Consider the following 16,453-nt stretch of genomic DNA (forward strand, 5'->3'; position numbering starts at 1 on the left):
AGCTTTTACTTTGATTTGACCAAGTAACCTAGTTTTTGACCCCATCTGACCCAGATTTCAACTTGATTTAAAAATCATCAAGATTAACATTCTGACTAAGTTTCATTAAGATATGGTCATAAATGTTACCTCTAGAGTGTTAACTAGCTTTTTGACCCTACATGACCCAGATTCAAACTGGACCTAAAGGTCATCAAGATTAACATTCTGACCAAGTTTCATGAAGTTACAATCATAAATATGGTCTCTACAGTGTTAACAAGCTTTTCCTTTGATTTGACCTGGTGACCAAGTATTTGACCCCAGATGACCTAATATCAATCTCGTCCAAGATTTTATTGAGGGTAACATTCTGACTAAGTTTCATTAAGACTGGGCCAAAACTATGACCTCTAGAGTGTTAACAAGCTTTTCTTTTGGTTTGACCTAGTGACCTAGTTTTTGAACCCAGATGACCCAATATCAAACTCGTCCAAGATTTTATTGAGGGTAACATTCTGACCAAGTTTCATTAAGATTGGGCCAAAACTGTGACCTCTAGAGTGTTAACAGTCAAACTGTTGACGACGGACGGACGGACGACGGACACAGGGCGATCACAAAGCTCACCTTGAGCACTTTGTGCTCATGTGAGCTGAAAATAACTGCTGACTGGCGGAATTTTCAATACCTATGTAAAATATCTTAGTCTGGAGAGAGTGAACCAACAACCATTTTATTTCCTAATTTTATTACAACTAAAATTATACCCGAAAACAAATTTATTGAACCTTTAAATGATACTCTTTGCTGTAACGTAAGAAATGGATCTTCGACATGTTCATAATGAAGATTTCGCAATTTGCTAAATATAATATTGGCTAAGTACAAAAGGTGAACACAACTGAAGATAATATTAGCAGTGTGGAAATAGTATGTGCAATTTACGTAAGTAAGTTACGATCGCCACTGGTATAACCAATATTAGCGACTCATCCAGAAGCACTTTAATGAGCGGGTACAAGATAAGAAGACACTCCATTCCCAAAAGGTGCCTTGGTTCTTTTAGCGTGTAAGGAGTATAGCATCCATTCACGGGACTCTTTTCCGATTATTAGAAATCTGGGTTTGGTGGAGCAGGAGCTAGAAATCATGACCCTTGATTTCGTATCAGACAGTGTTAGCAATGGACTATTACAATACACAGCTTGTCTCAGCAAATTCATCGGGCTATGGAACTGGTTTATATATAATAAGAGCTTAAGTATTTATAAATATATGCTATGAAAAAATGTATCTTGCAATTTGATTGTTGCGTATCTAAACTGTAATGGAAGAGGCTGATTGTGCATTGCTGAAAAATGTTTTTCTCTATTCCAAGGTTATTATAAACTGCTTATGTTTTTGGCAGTGGTTTCCAAAAAATAAGATACCAAACACAAATATGTTCTTAAGTATTGCTTATATTTGAAAATCACCTTCACGATGCCATAAAGCTTCAAATTCCATTCACCCTACTATCAATTGTTATATTGCGGGTGATTGTTTTCAACGATTGCAAAAGTTATTGAAATAATAGAAAAAACATTTCACATTAATGTAATTGATCTTCGCGATCATCAGATTCTATTTATGTATCAACTGTTTTCTATATCAGTTACTAGTTATAGAAACATATGTTATCGGTGATTGTAGATTTGGTTTGTTTATGATCTGACATAAACTAAAGGGCAAATCAATGAAATATGATACAAACTGCTTTGTGTTTTCAGTCAGTAAATGGCAAACAAACGAAGTATTTTACAACTTGGAATACTTCGCTTCTGGTTTTGGCGAGACAACCGTTTTAAATGTATTCTTCTGGTCTACAGTCCGGTATTTTCGATATTGACATTTAGATAATGCACATTCCATTTCGGGTGCGTTGTATATCATTTCTGACGTCATTTTGATGTTTCAATTTTCGTTCAAGGCAATATTTTAATTTATCTAGGTATCGAAGAGATATGACAGAAAATACAAATATATATCATGAAACACACTGAATAAACATACGTTTGCATCATATATCTAATAAAGAAAAAATCGTAATAAAGAATATTAAAGTTAGCATGTGAACGAATGTGTAAAACATGAGAAAAGAAGTTAATTTCATCACTTCACTTTCATATTAGTGAAAAGTTACTTACAGATACTTAATAATCCGAGAGGAGCACGAATATCAGGTAATTCCGTTCAGGTCAATTTTATTAATTTATTACGTGTTTTCATGTAAGCTACATTAAATACGTCTATCAGCTCTATGCTTCCGCAGTAACTGTTGTAAACGGTTACATTATATACCTTAATACCTGCATAGCATTACTTGTAAGATCATGTCAGATATGAATCTAAGTGAATTGCTTTTGGATCAAGATATACGTTAGGAAGAGACAAATTCTGTAAGAAATAAAAACAAACGACACACCTGTCAGAATTTCCGCCAATCCCAGATTGGATGGAGATAAATGTGTATATCAGTGCATACGGTATGCATACAAGAAACGTTCTCGAAAAATTAAATCATATACAGTCTAAATATTCCATAGAACGTTCAAAATATTCGTTCATTACTAAAGATGTAGTTGCGCATCAATATACATGAGATAATTCTTTTATTAAAAAAAAACTCACCAAGACTGTAAAATATATCAGAATGCCCGTGCATTATATACGTTTTGTCAAGAACCTAGAAATGTTTGTTCATGAATTTTTTTCTCAGAAGTCGCATCTCTTTCGATTCTTAAAACTGTGTAAGAAACAGTATTATCATTTGATAACCATATTGAACACTTTAAAAGAAATTGGTTTTTGACTGATAAATAATGGAAACTCCACATTTAGAAAATAAGTTTAGATCATAAAGCCAAAAGCATGTCCGGGCTCAGAATAAAACCAGTAAATATATCTATCTACTTAACACATAAAGAAACATTAATGCAATTTTTTTTCTTAAAGTGTAACTTAAATCCATGCAGTCTGAAATTTACTTTTGATTTACAAAATTTAATGTACGTAATAAAATGGATTTTGATCGAATTAACAGAAAATGTTAAATAATATGGCAATAATTAAACTTTAGTAATAAGACTAAACGTAATATGTCTAAAGATTGGGAAAATTTGTTGATAAACTACAATAAAAGAAGAATATGAACATATGTGGTCTTTAAATTATTCGAACGATTTATTGAACAGAAATGATAATATTTGAAAGTAATAAAAATTATACTAATTGATAAAATAACAGCTAGTATCTTACAAGATTTGTTGCAGATGTTTCCGTATTATTGAGAGCAATATAATACAATGTTGTAAATCCCGAGCGTTGTTTACTTTGATCTGTCGTTATACGAAAAGTCAAACTTATTACATGAAACAGGAATTTTGCACAATGTTAAAACTGTTATGCTAAGCATGTATTTTGGAACACCAAACAGAGTTTTATGCTAGAATTTTAAATAAAAATACAGGAGAAAAGAATTAATACACGTAAATGGCTATAAGGGTCATTGTCAAAATACATGCAAAGAAAGTGTAAAGTAAAAACCAACTTTTAGGGTAATATAATAAAGGTATTAATGGAACATGTCTTTGCTTATTGTATAAATGACTAAGATATTACTAATGTAAAAATAATTATGGAATGTTCTAATAATGATTATTTGTAAAGATATACTAATGTGTTAAAAACAGTACGTAAACAATATATTATTCTAATTGATGCTTTCTTTAAAGCGGTACGAAACAATAAATATTGATTTATAAGACGATATCAAATTACTCGATGTGTATTCAAACACACAACAGCTATTATTAATGAACCATAATGCAAAGTCTTAATTGAACAAAGGTAACATAATATACTAAAATGGCGACTCAGGGTGCCCCTCCGTGTATTATTTCATCACAAGCGGGCACCTTGGTATGAACACCGACCTTCCGCGAGCCATCTGTATAGCTTCATCACATGAAAAAATTCTACACCCAAAGGGAAGTTTCTATCAGACAGCGTTAAGGTGCAAATGGACCTTAATTACTTGTCCATCGAGGCCCGTTAATATTAGTCATTAGTATATCTGTAATGAAAACTCGGAACTGAATAACTAGTAAGTGAGTAAGACTGAACATGACACGAGGAAATAACTTGAACAGGGAATGCAGGTAAAATACTGAAATATCAATTTTATCTAAATATTCAAAATAGTTTTCGGAACAGTTATGCTTGAAGCCCATCAGTTAGCAACTTCAAACACAACTCTATAAAGCGTAACTGAATATCGAGATAATGTGTTACCTTCTAGCGGAAGAATATATAAGAAATCAAAAATAATTGTTTCTCTTGAAAACAATATGTCAGAAAGAGACACGGTTTGCATCGAATTTAGTCTTTCGTTTTTTACATATTACTTATTTATATGTATGTGAATAAGGAAGAATGACTCCCATGGTCTAATGGCTTGCTTATAGCAAGACATGATGTCTAATTTTGACTGAAACATCTTGTATTCTTCGAGCATCGAAAAGGAAACGTTCAACTCTTAGTAAATAACACTAATTAAGATAAATGGTAAGAACAAACATACATGAGCGGTGCAACATTTTGTAAAACACGTTACTTAATGACTTATCAAAATGAGCATAAGTGGCAAATATTCAGCAATATCAATTACATAAAATGCACAGAATAACATGACAACTTGTGAGCAACAGGCAATCTTTCTGTGGTTAAGATAGGAATGATTTAGCAAAGGAAAGCAAGGACGAAATCCAAAACTACATTGCACGAAAGTAATCAAACTTGCACATGATTGCTAATTATCGCAAGAGCTAACAATATGCGTACCGCCTGTCTGATTTAAGTGAGATACGAAATCTATTATTTAAGTGCGCTACGAAACCATTTTATAGGATTATTAAAGCAAGCAATGAGTGTGGAACAAGTGCAACGGTTTTCTGATCATATACGTATTGATCTTTACAAAGTAATGTTACAACTGTGATTGAAATGTATGCTTCATTTATTTGTTTTGCATTATACCAGATGCTATCCTCTAATTATAATGCAATAGATTGAGACATTTGTATGCCTCCCATTGACTTTAACATGCGCTTGGATATACAGACAGCTCACATGACTAACAATTTATGTTTGGAAGAATTTGAAAAAGGAAACAGATCTTTTATTCTCATAGAGTCTTCCGTGTTGAATGCTTAAGTCACTGCGTTGTTGTTTACAGTATCTACAAATCCATGTCATTTAAGAAACAAATTTACATCGTAGACTAATAATTTTGTCAATATCAAATAGTATACGAAGCAATTTCAAGAACTATACCGAAGAATTTTATCTTGAAATCCCGCTTTATCACCAAAAACTAATGTAATTGCACAAAACAACAGACGATTTCAATCATAAAGTTCAGCTGCAGATAATAGAGTGATTTCTTCGGAAGACATTAGCACAAGTGAATTACTTAGGTTTTGTTCTTATTGATGGAATCATTTTATATTCAATAAAAGCAAACTGCTAGTTTTACATAATCATTTGTAAACAACTTCTGAGCTTCAAAAGCTCTGCCATGCATACAATAGAATGGTGAAAATTTCAAGTTATTTTATTTTAGTTAACTGTTATTTTAGAATCTAGACGTGGGTATACAGTGCATTTAATCGTTCAAGCCTTTTCCGTAGTCTCAATGAACATACATGCTTTTACGTTTACTATGACGATTTTTTGCATCCTGAGACAAATGAAGACACATACTCTGACAAATTATATCTTTATGTTGGTTGTCACAAGCTCTTTGGAAGTAAACATTTTACTAAGGCTATATTTAAAGAAATGAAATAAACAGACCGTCATTCCCTGAAGAACAAAAGAACATAAGTGAAGTGTTTCATTTCAACAAGTAGGCGAATTTTAATATAATACGAGTTCTAATATAATAACAATATCCATTATCAAATACAGCTGTACCAAAAACCTTTTTACGTCACCTTCAAATAAAAATATCCAAACACAATATTTTGAAAGACGTCTTCATGTTTTAGACGCGTACAAACAATATTCTGGTGATATGTACCGCAGTCAAGTTGGTAATCGCAGCACTGATGTTTGTCTGAGGGCATACGATACGTTTACAACAGCATTCACGTGTTAGCTTTTCATGTTCAACTTTAATGTATCGTTAAGTGTACATTCGATATTTTGGTTATAGTTTCCATGTTTTTACGTATAACGTCAACACTGCGGCCACAGAAATACTGGTGACCTACACTTATTTGGTACTGATGATACGTTTGTCACAAGTGCATTTACTTCGTACCATGCAAACAGTTTTCTGAAGCTGAAAATGTCAAGCTAAGCGCTTCCTTCTCTACGATTATATATATAAAATATGTTCAACATACCTATTCTGATGCAAACACACAATTAAAATTAACAATAGTAATTTTAGTACTATTCGGATTATAAAGAATATATCTTTTATTAGCACTTTCGATTAAAACCAGTAATATTTTTTTCCTCTAAATTATTAAGTTACGAGAACTACATGTAGTTCAGAAAGTCTTCAAAACACTGTAATTATTGTCTTAACAATTAGCCACAAATCAATCACAACGTAACATTGTAGATTACCGGCATGCTATGTTATTAAAATGGATCGGGACCAATGTGACATATATAAGTTTGATATTTGGATACGTGGTACATTTGCACCATGAAATGAAACTATATATATTATAACACTTGTCTGTTCAGAATTTGCTCATTCTTTCATCTGTCAATTTATGGAATTTAATGAAAATATTTAAAAACGATTTATTCAGAAAATTTTCCGACATAAATGATAACAATTAATAGAATGCAAAATTCGAATCTGAAGCGGAAAGCGACAGTCTTCTCACAACTCGACCGCTACTTTCTTCAAATGGTTTGAGATATGCACTATCAGGGCCTTGACTGCTACCATCTTCGAACGTGTAATGTATAATCATTGTAAATCAATGGTATAGTCTCCAATTACTGTACAAACATTTTGAATAGTGAATAAAAACATTGGACAAGTGTGTTTATATCAATGATAATTAGACAAACATGTACTTATTGTCGCTATATTTCTAGCTCTTTTTATTTTCTTAGATAACGAAAAGGACTTATATCTCCGTTACAGTATGTTATGTCCTCTTAATACTAAAAAGTAAGTTACCACCAAAGGTCTGTTTCATTTTGATATCTACGTGCATTTATTTGTAAAAGGATATTAATGTCTGCATATAGTAAATATATGTTTTTAAATAGCTAGGCAAAATTCGATATACTGTAATATCACTGAATGGGAGGCTCAAAATTGACACCGTTCAAAATGTTTATATTCCGGCTTTATTTTCAAGCATGAATCTGTTATTTATAAATTATTTTGAAAATTTTCATTTTACTTTAATTGTACTAAGTTAATAGGGTAAGATGTAAGTCATAGCATATGCATTTAACAAATGTATGTACACATCGACAAGATAATACAATAAATAGACATACAAATATATATCATGATAAGTATTAAATGTTTTAACGTAAACTGTTAAAATAGATTTGCATGAGATCTCTGATAAAAGATTTTATAATAAAGTAAACAGGTACAGAAACATGTGAAAAACACTTGTGCAAAATGTGCCGCGTGATAAAAGTAATAAAATTATCAGAGAGGAGCACATACATCATATAGTTCAGTTTAGGCAAATTTATTACTTTGTTCTGTGATTTTATAAAAGCCACTTGTACAAGATTTTCAATAATTTCACCCGCAGATGTACAACATGTTAATACCTGCGTAACGGAACTTGTAATATCATGTTAGAGATGACTCAAGCTGAATTGCTTTCGGAAGGAAGAGACAACTTTGTAAAAAATAATAATAAACTAAAAGCAACACCTGTCAGAATATTAGCCAATTCTATATCAAAAATAGATAAATAAGCCTTAGTTACGAATACAAGACACAAATTCAAGAAATTCAGCGATTTAGTCAGTTTTAGTACAATCCTTAGAAATTCTAAAATATGATTCAATCTATACATTTAAGTTACACAAAATACACCAGAATGATGATGATCAAAGAGCTAATAGTTCAGACTATAGTCTTTAATCAATAAAATTATAACTAATATGCTTGAAGTATCAAATAAACAACTTGATAATAGTTTTTACTTATTTTCTTTCTAAGCAGTTGCAGTTGCAAGATCACTAACTGTAGGATAATGTGACTCATCTTTTTGTGAAAAAACGCAGCTTTTCTGTGTGGTATCTTGCCAATTTCATAACATTCCGTAAGTAATGGTACTTTTATATGCGCCAGCTTTACAGGGCTTTAACCGTGGATGCTAAAAATTGTCTGATGACAAATGTAACCCAATATCATTTTTAAAACATCGTTTTCCTTGTACCTAATTGACAGGATGTCTTTGCTCTTGCTATCCTCAGTTTTTAAGTACTTAAATGAGTATGCTTAAATTCCCTGTATATGAGATGGGCAAAATTTTCCCAATAATGGAATTTCTTATAACTTTGGATATTGACGGACAATCATCTAAAAAACAAAAATATGCAAATATGGGGAAAATGACGTCTTCAAGGGCAAATAACTCTTTTTCAATACCGGTGATCTATGATTTTTATTGCATGTTTTTGTTTCTTAGATAATTGTCTTTCAATATCCAAAGTGTTAAAAAATTCTATAATTGGGAAAAAATTCGCCCAGAATTCTAGCGTACACCTTTAAACAAATCAGTGTTTAACAAATGACCGTATTGAAATCCAGCACATGAGAGTAGATTAATCAACAATTCTCTTGAATTGTGACCTCGTCGTGTCAACCATCTAAAATGCATCACACTTGTCTGTTACATAGATTCGACTGAAATACATGTTGCAGCCAAGACATAATAACATGCTACTGAACCTTTTGGCTTAACACTCCTCCCTGCAGAGAAAAAATAGTTTTTCTAACTTAAAAGTAAAATTAACTTTCATAGTAAATGGACCTCTTCCCAGTGTCTTGACGAAAATCAAATTGGAGGTTTCCCAGTTCTGTTCATAAGAGGATGCACGGTATATAAAAACAGAGATATAATTTAATCTTTAGAAAGATAAGTTTAAAATATTGAACGCAAGCATGCACGAAATGCAGTCTTGCTATGATTAATTGAATATGTTCATAAGAACATTATGCAACACCACTCATCCACATCCACACTTACTACACAGTTACATGGACACTCATGACCTTGAAATACCCAAAAATAATAACAACAAGACACACCGTAACAAAGTCGGTTTGTTCGCAGATATGTGTTACCCTTCCAGTTCCTTATGTACAGCTTGTATCATTCTAGGTCACACACACTTTATGTATGCAGCAAAATAATCCATAAAAATATCCGAGAGTTTTTCCATTATTACACACTCAAAATGATTTCATCTAATGTAACAAAAAGCAAGGCAATAAATTCTAAGTAAACATATCAATAAAGACATTATCTAACGTCAGTGCAGGATACACAGTTAGAGCACTTTATCAAAGTTACTTGCTATATAGCGTTTGTGTGTTGTATAATGTAGTTTTGGAAGTAAGTTAAACCCAATCTGGATGGACATCTTAAGGTTATTTTGTTCTTGACTAAACACACTGAGTTTAATTTTTATATTTTTATGGGCATAATTAACTTATCATTAAGTAATCTTCAGATATGAGAAGACCTATCACTAATGGCGATGAATACTCCAAGACGGCAGCTTATTGTCAGATGAACAGGGGTATTGAAAATCTGATACATTGTATTTGTATATTGTACAAGGAGAATAAGTACAAAGATGCACAAAAAATATTGTACAAACCTGTATACGATCTCCAAATTTCATTGCTGTACCTTAAAAAGAAGAAAGTAGGTCAGTAGGTCAAAATCACGGTCACTGAAAGTTAGTAGGTAAAAATTAAGGCCACTGAAAGTCAGTATTGAGATGTGAGTTCAAAACTGTACAAATCTAATGGCAATATCTTAAAAAAAGAAGAAAGTAGGTCAGTCGGTCAAAGGTCATGGACAAGAGACTGTGTAATCACTTAGGTTCATCGACTAGTTATACTTAACAGCATATGAAATATGTTAGGACATTATTGAAGTTTTTTCCTATGTAACTCTATTCATATTTGAAACAAATAAAGGGTCATAATTTCGTAAAAAAATCTTTCAAATGGAACATGCTTCGCATATGCACAACTACACTTGGTACCAATGATAATAATAAGGCCAGATAAAAGTCTTGCATACAATGACTGAGAAATAGTGTGGACAATTCTTTTCCATATACATATGAATTAAAAAGTTAATAAAGGACCATAACTATGTGAAACTTGATTCAAATGGAACGTGCTTTGCACATGCACAACTTGACTTGGTACCAATCACAAGGTTTGATAAAAGTCTGGCATATAAGGACCGAGAAATAGCGCGGACAAATTGTTCCATATACATATAAAGAAAAAATAATAAAGAGCCGTAACTAAGTGAAAAATCCTCCAAATGGAACCTGCTTCGCACATGCACAACTAGGCTTGGTACTGATAATGATTTCAAGGATTAATGGAAATCTGGCAAATAATTGCTGAGAAATAGCCCGGACAAATTCCGTCCACAGACGGTCGTACCGACCGGAATCCAGTTTAACCCCCAGATACTAGTATCTCGGGGTATGATGAACAAAATTTAAGAGTTCATGTAGCCATGTCATTCAATATTATAACTTACGGAAACACAGAAAGAATTTGGATGCAGTCCTATTTCCTTTGTAATCTATAGAATTATATTGTTTCGATTGTATATTTTGTTGTTATCAACTTGAACTTTAAACAAAAGCAAGTTAACTCAAATATAAGGATATCAGTAGTAAAATCGTCTTGATTGTAAAATGGTGTCTATCTGATATTTTCTTTCACTCTTTGATAATAAAGTTAGAACAATTTGGACGAAATAAACAGAATAATTCTATCTCACAATCGACATTACCTTATAAACGTAATCCAATTTGCACAAAACAACAAACAATTTCAATAAAATAATTCGGCTTTATTACTAGAGCAGACAGAATCTGTCTAAGAAATTTCTGTTCAAACGTTTTGTTCTTTTATATAAAACTGATCTATATCCGATAATAGACACCAGTAAACATTGATTAACAGCATTTCTTATGTAAAACTACAAGCGCCTGACAAAACTGTTTACCTTGGTGTAGTTAAATGAACATGAATATAAAGCAGGTCTTGTTTTCCTGTCAAATGCAACCAAAAACAAATGTGAAACAAACAATACTTTCTTCTTTACTGTCTCTCAAACGGAAAAAAAAACATGAACTTGCATATTATGTAACATTGACAATCATACAGCCGCATTTTTAAAATGAAGTGAATTTTGCGATTTCGCCAGTGACTTTTGTAACATACATTAAAAGGTCTGCACATTAAAACATACATTTGCCAGTTAACTTTTTATCTGACTACGAAAGTTATTGTGGTTGAGATGCCTAAATGTTTACAAAACGCTTTTCCTTCAATAATTTTCACCCTAATCATAAACTGGAGAGTGAACTATACAACAATTTCATTTCCTTAATTTTATTACAACTGAGGTCATACCTGAAAATAAAATTGAACCTTTAAATGATACTGTTTCCTGTAACCTAAGAAATGGATCTTTGACATGTTCATAATGAAGACCTCGCAATTTGCTAAATATATGATTAGCTAAGTGCAAAAGGTGAATACAACTGAATATAATGTTCGCATGCAGTGAGTAACTGGTAAGGGCAGTTTGCGTAAGTAAGTTACGACCGCTACTGGTAACTAGTATTAGCACTCCTCCAGAAGCAGGCAGTGCAAGATACAGAAGAAACAGCATTTCCAAAAGGTGTCATGGTTCTTTTGCGTGTAAGGTGTATAACATCCATGCACCGCACGGGACTCTTTTCCGATTGTTAGAAATCAGAGACTAGAAATCACGACTCTTGATTTGGTAATTAGACAGTGTTAGCAGTGGACATTTCAATCGTTTTTCTATGTTCATCGTAGAAATAATTGATTAAATCACTTATCAAGTATACACAATTTGTCTCAGCAAATTACTCCGGCTATGGAACTGCTTTGATGTTTATAAATATATGCTATCTTGCAATTTGATGGTTGCCTATCTATACTGTAATGGAAGAGACTAACTGTACACTGTTAAAAAATTCATGCTACATTAAATGAATATGAAACATTTTAAATGCCGATGCAGGCTTCAATACAAAACACCATTTATACATGCAGAACGTGGACATAAAGAGTGTATTAAGCGATAAATTACTATTTTTGCCCTTTACACAGTTGGTATTTTATTGTAATGATGCAATAGGGGATTATGTTGTAATTTATTATCACAGGAAACATCATATCTCCTCAAGGACATTAACTTTGTCACGAAAACCTGATACTGTCGCATATGTACATATGTCACGTCATCATTTGAGTGACATGCATGTTGTGACCGGACGTTAGAAGGTTCGATAATATCAGGAATTAGAATTTTTAAGGTAAATGTGACGTATATATGTAATTAATTTTACAAGTGATTGTATATTACTAATGGCAGTTAAGCCCATATTCTAAGAATACGCAGTCGCTCAAAATGAAAGCCTATGGCAGTGTATGTAAGGGTGTGTACGTTATTTTATCTGTGATTGTAGATTTTGTTTGTTAATGATCTGACATTAATTAAATGGCAAATCAATTAAATATGATACAAACTGCCTAGTAAAAGGCAAATAAACGAAGTCTTTCTACGAATTCGAGTACTTCGTTTCGGTTTTGGCAAGACAACTGTTTTGAATGATTTCTTCTGGTCTACAGTCCGGTATTTTCGAAATTGACATTTAGATAATGCACACTACATTTCGGGTGCATGACGTCATTTTTAAGTTAAATTTTCATTCATGGCAATATTTTATTTCAACTCGGGCTAAATAGTAATTTTATTTAATTTACATATAGCAATACTAATAACAATAATGATAATAATAGTAGTAGTTTTAGTAGTGGTATATTCGTTTGTAATATGAAAAAGATTACTAGCTCTCTTCGTTGTCGGGCGGAATAATGCTAAAGTCGCACAATATCTTCGCTGCAAAACTCGTTCATGTTTCTCTATTCAAACCTATTAATCCGAATGTTTTATGATTGCAATCTCGCTGATGCCTAACTGTGAATGGCCAAACGAAAATTATATCGGATGTGGACTAGAAGCTGATTAGGGCATCGTTCTCTGAAGGTCAAAGACGCATTTATCGTTGCATATACAGTTTCCAATATTCCGACGGTCTAGTGGTAAGAGCCCATTAAGACCATATCAAGATTATTGAAAATATTTATGAACTCCGAGGAACGACCATTAGGTTATAAATTATTACATTAAAACATTATTTTCGCATATTTTCCTTCTTGCAGCATCTTGTTAACACAAGCTGTGAGTTTGCGCTGTTTTCCCAGTGGTAGCAAAGCTCATTGTGTAATATGGCAAAGCTGCTGTTAGAAACATCGTACGGGCTACATGCGTGCATTTAACGGAGAACACAGTGCTCTTTCTTGTATTATAATTTTAGAAATGATTTAAAGGTTCTCAGTGTTAATTCAATGTAATCGTGAGCAAATATTCGTAACACATCAGTATTAAAAATTATTTTTCTTCATGTGTATAAAACATCTAATATGTAATGATACAGTGTTTGGAATAGCCTAAGGACATTCCTGTTGACAATACAAATATGTATCTATTATAAAATACATTTCGTCAGGACATAAAAGCAACCACACAGTAGCTGTAACCTAATTTAAAATGCAAACGAATTGAACCTAATTTCGAGGCTGTGTGTGCTTTGTTTATGGCTATACAAAATACATGCACCACATTAAGTGATTTTAAGTGCACGTTCAAATGATTTTATACATATTTCATCGTTAAGCTACAGGTCAGTTAACGGATGACTCGCTGTGTGTTTTACGAGGATTGTTCAAATATGAATGCATCTAAGCACATAAAAATGTATTCTTGATAGATTTCAAAGAAAATTTTATTTGGTCCCCTCGAAGTATTCACTTCCAACAGACATGCAAAGTTTCAGTCTTCTAATCCAATCCTTGAAGGCATTTTCATAATCTTTTCTAGGTATACTATGAATACACTGGAATATTGCAGAACCGAGGTGTTTGCGCTGCACAAATGTTCGACCAGAAAGGTATTTTTTGAGCCTTGGGAACAAAAAGAAGTTACACGGGGCAAGGTCAGGCGAATAAGGAGGATGAGGGAGCACAACAACCTTTTCCTGCTTCAGAAAGTCTTGTACAATAGACGCCTGGTGCGATGACGCATTGTCATGTAGCAATCTGACATTGGCCAAACCAGTTGCGGATCTCCGATTTTTGAAATATTTCTTCAGTTTTCGAAGAACTTTAGTCTTATAAAACTTCGCATTTACGGATTTGCCTTTAGGTACAGCAACCTGAATGGCAGGACCCTGAGTTGTGAAGAATATGGTATACATTACCTTCTTGACACTCATGGTCCGCTTTGCAATACATGGTCTTTTGCCAGACTTTGTTGCCCATATTTTGTTCTGAATCTTTCGTTTGGGTTCAAAAAAGTGAACCCATGTCTCTTCACCAGTGACGACATTTGCGAAAGACCATGCATTGTAATTTGGAGACTGTTTAAGCAACAATTTTGCGCATTGCACGCGTGCCTTTTTCTGCTCATCTGTCAACAGATGGGGAATCCATCTAGCACAGATCTTTCTCATTTTCAAATTACGTTTCAGAATTGTACGAGCTGCTCCTAATGAGATGCCAACCATACTAGCTATTTGCCTAGCAGTGTATCTTGCATCAGTAGCAACTATTTCTTTCACTCTAGCAATCATCTTGGCAGATGTTGCTGTTTTCGGCCGACGGCCATGTGGTGCATCTTCTGTTGAAACAAACCCACATTTGAATTTCTTAAACCAACGAACAACTGTCGAAAAAGACATTTCATTATGCCCATAAACAGAACATATTTCATCAAAAATGTCTTTACACCCTTTGCCGAGAATACAACGATTCTTAATATAGGACTGTATTTCAACGGCATACGCTGACCTTCTTCCAACCATTTTTGTATTAGTATACCCGCGTAGACAATGTTTAGCGAGTGATAGACACAGCTAAAGTGAACGGAATTTTAATGGGTTGGTATCATTGTAAAGCTAACATGTTTATCTACCCAATAATCTTAACTTCCTTGTGATTTTCGCATTATTGAGCGAGATAACGTTCTAGATGCATTCATATCTGAACAATCCTCGTATATGCTCAATGCGTCATGAGACTACTTTTACCCGTTTCTGTCACAAACTGTCCTATTAAATGGTTTATAACAGTAAGCAACAATCAACATGAAATACTGTTGGCTTTATACGGAACGACTGTAAATCATGTGGCATAAAGACGGATAAACAACTGTTAAACACTAAGTTTGCAGAGACATACATTGTATGTTTTTGCGCACAAAGCCTTTTTATATATGTATATGAAAACGACATTAAAATGTGAAATAGAAAACTGATGTAAACCTACCCTAGAAATCTGTCTCAACAATACGATATATTACATGCAAAGTAGACCTTTGAATTATGTCATACTCTTGCATGCAAAAAAAGATCTTCTAAAATTATGGAAATATTTGCCATTAAAATGAGACAATTGAAGCAGTAAGCGTGACATTTGTGACATTTCAAATTTATCTTCTTGCATAAAGAGCCATAATTCTCCTTGTTTCCATGCATATGCTAACAGCTGTTCGGCTTTCCTTCGAAAATTGCAATTAATTACAAACGTCTCTTTTTGTTGCACATTTTTGGCTGTTACATGATGACGTGATGCATCTATTAGTCTGTTGAAAGTTATAATTAAAATAGATGGAAGTAAGTTTAACACAGCAAGAAAAAACGCTCCTTTACTTGAGTGATTGTACATGTACATCTCTTCGGCATTTAATCTTTAAAAAAAATAATTCGATACCACGCCTTTTCAAATCTCATGACCTAATATGGAAAAAATATAATTGAATAATGGATTTTAAGTATGTCATTTCGTAAAGAATAGCTCTCATCTGAATATCAGACAAAGACAAATTAAATTTTAAATATACATGTGAAAAACATGTTAATCATAGGATGTATACTCAAAATAATGTTCAAAATAATGTTATCCGCCCGCAAAACGCAGATGTACGGATCGCAGGGCCGTGAGTTCGATCTCAGGGCGCTAAACTTAAAACAAAAATCAACAGTATTTCAGTTATGTAACGGCGGG

At 33.0% G+C, this 16,453-nt stretch overlaps 1 protein-coding gene across 2 annotated transcripts in view; it reads right to left on the bottom strand.

The window, feature by feature from the left end:
* Nucleotides 1–16,453, bottom strand: part of LOC123536056 (uncharacterized) — a 188,069-nt gene that overhangs the window by 161,791 nt on the left and 9,825 nt on the right. The window contains exon 1 of one of the 2 annotated variants that reach the window (XM_045318842.2): nucleotides 2,169–2,350. The exons of the other annotated variant lie outside the window; for it this stretch is intronic. The gene's annotated coding sequence lies outside the window, so the exon portion shown is untranslated. Of the gene's footprint in view, nucleotides 1–2,168; nucleotides 2,351–16,453 lie in introns of those variants that run through there. 2 annotated transcript variants of the gene reach the window in all.

The sequence above is a fragment of the Mercenaria mercenaria genome, chromosome 17 (genome assembly GCF_021730395.1).
Source record: "Mercenaria mercenaria strain notata chromosome 17, MADL_Memer_1, whole genome shotgun sequence".
Lineage (NCBI taxonomy): Eukaryota > Metazoa > Mollusca > Bivalvia > Venerida > Veneridae > Mercenaria > Mercenaria mercenaria.